Raw genomic sequence first — 7,561 nt, 5'->3', positions numbered from 1 at the left:
CTCAGCTGCAAATGAGTCAATACAAAATCCCAATATAAAACCTGATACTCTAAGGAGAACAAAGGGAGTCTGTTTGAACTTTTAGACACAGAAAATGACTTTCTGTGTAGCATTCTGGTAGCCTTAAGGCCAATAATAGACAGATGGAGCCATATGAAACTAAAAGGCTTCTTTACAATAAAGAACACCAACATTCAAGAAAAGAGGCAACTTAAAAAATGGTAAAAAAACAAAAGCAAAACAAAAAAAAATCTTTACCAAATATACATCTGATATAGAGTGTGTGTATCCAGAATATGCAAAGAATTAAAATAATAACAAAAACAAACAAGAAAATAAACAAACAAGTAAAAGAAAACATCAAGACAACAAACAACACAGTTTAAAAATAAAACTTGGTCACTGAGAAAAGCAGAGAATAATAAAAAGAGGAAATATAACTGGATTAGAAACATTTAAAAGAACCTTCAACATCCATTGTCACAGGGGAAAAGAAAATTTAAATTACTTTGTGACTTTAACAAATCCTTGTATGGTGCACAAACTCACTCGCAAAGATTGAACAACTCACTACTGAATCTTGGCAGGGTCAAGGAAGGAAAAAAATAATTCTTTCAAATGAATGAAAATGAAAACAGAATACAAAAAAACTTCTTGTACATATTAAAAAGCAGTCCTACATGGAAATTTGTAGCTCTAAGTACCTACACTAAAAAGTCCAGAAGAACATGAAAAAAATTACTTAGTGATACAACTCAAAACTTTGGAAAAACAAGAAAAAAATCAAATCCAGCAGATATAGAAATAATAAAAATTAGAGCAGAAATTAAAGAAACAGAAACAAAATATTCAATATTTTAAAAAATGTCTAAGAGCTAGCCTTTTCAGAATATAAACAAAATGAACAGGCTGTTAGCTCAACTATGGAAAAGAAAGAAAGGAAGGACTCGCAGAAATGAATGGGAAAACATTACCATAGATGCCAAAAATGATTCAGAATATTATAAAGATATACTTTAAAATCCAATACTTCCTTAAGTTGGACAACCTAAAAGAAATCGATGAATTTCTAGATTCAGCTAAACTACCAAAGCTAAAACAAGAAGAGAATAAACAATATTAACAGACCCATCATCAACAACAAGACTGAAAGTTTCTTAAAAGCCTTCTAACAACAAAAAGCCCAAACCCAGATGGATTCACAATGGAATTCCACCATATTTTCAAAGAATACCTATAACCAAGACTTCTTAAATTATTCAAAAAATGGAATCAGATGAAACATGTCCAGACTCCTATGAATCCAGTATTATTATAATTGAAAAACAGCTAAATACATTATTATTATAAAGCAAAAATCAGAAACTACAAGCCAATATTCCTAATCAAGCTAGATTTAAAAAATGCTCAAATACTAGCAAAGAAAATACACATAAATATAAAAAATTATCATCCACCATGATCAAGTTCAGGAAACCTTCAACATATATTAATTTAATTTAATACATCACATAAATGGACTTAAAGAACAAAAAAAAAATCACATGATCTTATCAAGAAACATAGGAAAGGCCTGTGACAAAATCTAATGTGCCTTCATGATAAAAGTCCTAGAGAAAATAAGAAATTTCTAGATGTTAGGAATTCAATTTATACTATTTTGAGGTTCCCTATCAGTCTAGTAAGACTGACTATTATCAAACACACAAATAACAGTAAGGTTTGAAAAAGCATGTAGGAAAAAGAAATACTTTTTAAACACAATTTTTATTGATCCTTTGAGAATTTCATATCATGTGTCCAAATCCCACCATTTCCGAGTCCCTCTGCATCTGCCCTTCACCCTTTAGAATCCCCCTAAAAGGAAAACTTAAAAAGAAATAATAATAAAATAAAAATAAGAAATAAAAAGTAAAAATACAAATAAAATATTAAAACAAGCAAAAACAAATAGCACCAAAATGTTAAACAAATAAACCACTTTGCTCCTCTATCTTTCTCACTTCTCCATCACCTCTTCACTAATCTTGATGGCGCTGGGAGATGCTGCGTATCATGCAGTGTGCCCTTTCATCCAAATAGCTTTACCTGGAAATATTCATTGTTCAATGTGAGACTGGTTAGGTGCAAAACCTCTGGTTTCTGGTACACTGAATCTCCTCGTAGATATTCCCTTGTTTCCCAGAGTCATGGAGATCTACTGGCTATGGTTCTGCAGTACCAATCCCTTCATGTATTCCCTCAGGTTATAGATGAGGCAGATGTTGAAAAGTGCCAACTCAAAACCCTGGATATATGCCTAGGTAGTAGCTTAGTTGATCAGTTTGGGCCACTGGGACCATACTCCTCAGGTGAAGAGTGGAGCTAGCTCTCCAATGCCCGTTGTGAGTCATGTACTTCAAGAGGATGATCGACACCAAAGAAGCTCCTTATGGAGTTTTTTAGCCATTTGGGCAAGAAATTTCTTTTGCCTGGACTGCTTGATAGTATGCTTTATGAACTGAATGTCCAAGACCCATAAAAAATGACTGCTGAAGTTGCCTAAAGAAGGTGAGACACTCCGGGTTCCTGCTTCATGAAAGAATCTGTTTCTGCAGGACACAGAAGAAAATGACTGACAAACTGCCAATATTGGTGGAACTGTCTTTGAAATTTCCTGACTCATGGAAAAGTCTACCAGATACCATAGACCTGTAGGCTAAAGTTGGATGCCCCAAGGTTACAAAAGAGTTTTGGGTGACTATCCAGTTAGCAAGATGTCTCTGTCAATTCTAGAGTTTTTGGAAGTTACTTACAATGTACATTCTGTTAACTTAGTCAATATTATATCCTTCTGGAGTCTTTGATGGAGTTGAAAAATATATAGTTATAGTTTTCCTTAGTTATGATAAAAGATAAAGTAGATCTAAATAAACTGTAATTCTTGCTTGATATATGGTTTGTTACTTGTAATTTTATTATGTTAAAGTTTAAAACCTTCCTTTTTATTTAGACAGAAAAGGGGAAATGGTGTGGGAAGTCCTTCTGTATATGTTGCTTTTATTGGCTAATTAATAAAGAAACTGCTTGGGCCTGTGGCAGGGCAGAATAGAGCTAGGTGGGAAAGCTAAACTGAATCCTGGGAGAAAGTAGGCAGAGTCAAAGAGACACAATATAGCCACTGAAGGAGAGAGATGCCCCAGGAACCTTACTGGTAAACCATGAGCCTCATGGTAAAATATAAAATAATAGGAGTGGGTTAGTTTATAATGTAAGAGTTACTTAATAAGAACCTAAACTAATAGGTTGAGCATAATACAGTTTCTGTCTGATAATACAGGATCTGAGAATCTGGTAATGAATGAGCCTCCTCCACCTACATGGACCAGAGCTTCTTTGAGATAACCCTAAGAAAACACTTCTAGAAGATTTTACCTTAGTGATGTTGGTATCATCTTACATCCTATTTCTCAGTCCTAGCTAACCAGCATCGACTTCCTCAGTAGAGAAAAGTTTTTGTTCATTAATCCTGGTTCTTTGTTAATCCCAGATAATTCTTTAGTCACAGATGAATAGAAACAACAGATTCTCAATTCAAATATAATACAAACCCCCAAATAAAGTTTCCTTCCCTCTGAAACTTTGCGAACTGGTCTACCATTAAAGTTATTAACTCAGCAGTTTTATCTTCCAAATTCTTACAAAGTAACATACTAAGATCTAAATTTTCAACAGCTTTTACATCCCAATTTTCTAAAATCCTTCCACAGTCCTCTCCAAGCAACATTGTTAAGTCTATAACAGCAATGGCTCATGAACCTCTTATCGGTTTCTGTCTGGGATTGATTCTATTGAGTAATAAACACTATGACATAAAGCAACTTGGAGAGAAAAAGGCTTATTTTCTCTTACCCTAATTCAGAGTCAACTGTTGAGGGTAAGGAGAAGCTCAAGGCAGAAGCCTGGAGACAAGAACAGAAGCAGAGACCATGGAGCAATTTTGCTTACTGGTTTCTCAATGGTTAGCCAAAGATATCCTGCATAAAGGTAGCAACACCCACAGTGGCCTCAGCCCTCTTACTTCAAGCATTTAATCAAGAAAATGTCCGTAGGCTTGCTTACAGGCCAATCTGATGGAGGAAATTTCTCTAACGGGATTCTCTCCTCACAGATAAATCTGATTTGGGTCAAGTTGGCACAGTCATAATGCTTTTAAACAGGTTCGATGCACTGTACATATTTCTGCAGCCAATAAATGAAAGCTTTTGTCTTTCTTTTTCAATGAGGTAGTTCAGTTTCTTCATACTGATTAGGAGAGCAATCACTGAGTTTGGATTTCTTTAAATAGAATTATTTGGGGTAGCAAAGAAGTTGAAGACTTTCGAGCAATTAGAAATGAGAAAGTAGTAATATATGTCCATAGTGATTCTTCTGGGCCTACAATGACTATTTCATATAATCAACGTATCTGAAAATGGGTTCAGAGCATTATTTGTGTTAAACACAGAAAACAAACAGCAATGTTTAGTTTTTATTCAGAAGATTAATTTCAATCCTTTTTTAAAATAGTATTAACTCTCTTAAATTTACAACAAAGGGGCTGAAGATGACTCAGCAGTTAAGAGTACTTGCAGCACTTCCAGAGGATGCAGGTTGAATTCCAAGCATTCACATGGAGGCTGACAACTGTGTGTAATTTCAGTTCCAAGAATCCAACAAACTTACACATAGAAATATGCAGGCAAAACACCAAAGCACATAAAATATAAATATTCAAAATTCAATACAAAGTTGCCACTATATGTAACATAATGTAACTTAATTTTGTTTATAAACAAATAATAATAATAGCAATAAAAATTAAATTACATAAACTAGAAATATTTGAAGAAGCTTCTTTTAAAATTATTATTTGAGTATTTTATATATGCATACAACAAAATGTTTTTATATCTACTCCTCAATTCCTCAATTTGACTCTTTCCAACTCTACCAGGATTGTGAACACCCCATCCCCATTTTGTGTCCTCTTCTTTTTCTTTAAAAATCCACTAAGTCCAGTTAGTGCTATTCATATATACATACTTTGAGGACATTCACTGGAGCAGGAGACCCTAACAGTGGCCATATCTACAAAAAGAGTATGATTCTTTATCTCCCAGCAGCTATAAATTGCCAGTAGATCCTCAGTTAGAGGCCTGGACTTGTAAACTCCTAATCCAAACTTGCTGGAATTTTAACTGGATTGATCTCATTCAGGTCTTGTGCAAGTGAACACAACCGCTATTAGATTGCAGGTACATATGTGACTTGTGTGATGTTTAATGGAATAGACATGTCAGAAGAAAATAATACTTTGCCATTCAAGCCATAAACTATTTTAAAATCATAATTTAGCCCAAAAATGGAAGAAAGAAAGATGACCTTGAGGTGGTCTCATTTTAAATCTGAAAGCCTTGTACATTGACTTTTGGGTTAAATGCTTCTTCTATTCTATAAAGACACTAATGGCTCTTTTGCTGATATAATTCTGAGTAGTGATTCTAACAAGCACAGAGAAGCACTAACATTTTGCGTTCTACTTGAAATCCATGTTTCTGGCTTATGAACAGTAGTTACATAGAAGCAAGAGCCCAGAAAGTTGTTACTATTCTTATGTGTGTCGATTCTTACATTTTATTTTGGTTTGGATTGTCTCTTTGTTTATTAAATATATCGGTCTCATTCACTTTGATTTCCCGATTTTATTTCTTTACACATTTGTCTATTTTTATATGGCTTTGTTTTTATATTAACAGGACTTTTTGTACATGCTATGTGGTTTTTTATTTGTTAGCTAGGAACATTGACTAGCTATTCTGTAGTTCTGAGAAGCTGTTCCGTGAGTGACCATTCTTCAATGTACATACCTCTTTTTAACAAGTTCTTGCCTTCTTTTAATGTTGAGTATCTCCTCACTACATAAAATGCAAAAAGGCTACTCTCTGGATGAGTTTGTTTCTGCAATTCACTCCCTTCGCAATGAGTGTGGGTTTACAACATGCTGAGAGACACAGAGGTTTACCTATCAAATTGTTTAAGTGTAGGTCAATCTTTAAGGCTAAGTACAAGGTAGATAAATTGCTAAATCCAGGTCTTCAACATCTAGACATAAACCCAAGAAACCTCCAAATTCTAATTAACTTTCTCTTTAACGTCAATTTATTTTCCATTTTGATAGTGTAAAATTTAAGGTGTTGATAGGATAAAATTGCTTCCACTTTTGTTTGCAAGATATGCTATTTCAAAATTTAGTATCTGAGAATGTTCAAAGGGGAATTTCATCTGATACATTCCACTCAGTAGTAAAATGATTATTGAGGTTCTCTGTAGAGTATATGCTAAAAACATGGGTCATTCTTTTTGTTTTATGTTTATTTTAGCTTGCTCATTATTGTCTACTAATCTATCCACATTTACAAACATATAAACAGGTATAAAGTTTATTTATTTTTGATTTTTATTTATAAAGTATGGTTTACTTATTTGTATTGTGCTTATAGAATATCATATTGTTTTTAAAACATGACCATAATTAAAACATTATTGTAGACTTTCACTAACTATACCTGGACAATATAAAGAAATTATTGTTTTCCAAGCAACGTTGGAAAAAAAAAAGTGTTTCCTATCTTACTACTTCATGCCTTAGTGAAAATCCAGCCTTATAGTTCATGTTCTAAATTTTTCTTAAATTCATTTAACAAGAAACATGGGGTAGTGTGATGTTTTATGTGCACACTGTGATGTTTCAATAAGTTTAAACATTTTTATTTCCCTTAGTAAAATATTAAAAACGTTCAGAATCCTGTCTTCTAGATTTAAAATATGACTTACTGGAGTTTTCTTGTAATTATCACTGGTCAATAACACACTAAGCTTTTAGTTCCCATCTGATTCAGAAGCTCAAAATAGTCAAAGGAAATGGTTTTCATAGGGAACCCAATGGAAGATGGAAGGGATAAGAGACATGAGGAACAGTGGAGAAAGGGTATATGTGAACAAAGAGTAATGGCACATTCACATACTGGTGCAATAATGAAAACTGCCTTATTCTAATCTATAAAAATAAATTAAAATATTTTTAATGAAGAAAGAAAATGTTTCATGCTTCTTGCTTTAGTAAATTCTGTGGTTGAGAAGAGATCCAAGTGTTAGAAGTCAGTTTTATAGTCTAATGAAAAAATTAATTTTATTTTTATGTCTTAACTTTTGTTTGTTTCTTCCCAAAGTTGCTTAATTAGGAAACCCTACGTGTCAGATTCATAATCCCAGGAAGAGCTTTACTGGGTGTGCAAGCTGATCAGGTGAACTTCATAGTTCAGTGGGCTGTATGATCCACTCTCCTGTCTGCCCTCTAGCTATTTGCTGATGCAGTAATCATAAGCTTGAGATGACTGGGTAAATAATTCCTTTGTCAGAAATGTGTAGTTTCCCATTCTTTCTCGAGGAGCTCTTAATATTAAAACTATGAAAAAACAAGCAGCTACTTTTTCTCATCATTTTATGTCTCCAGTTAGTTCCTTGGGCAGATGAGGATAGG

The sequence above is a fragment of the Microtus ochrogaster genome, chromosome 10, assembly GCF_000317375.1.
Source record: "Microtus ochrogaster isolate Prairie Vole_2 chromosome 10, MicOch1.0, whole genome shotgun sequence".
NCBI lineage: Eukaryota > Metazoa > Chordata > Mammalia > Rodentia > Cricetidae > Microtus > Microtus ochrogaster.
Note: the sequence above shows the minus strand (reverse complement) of the source record.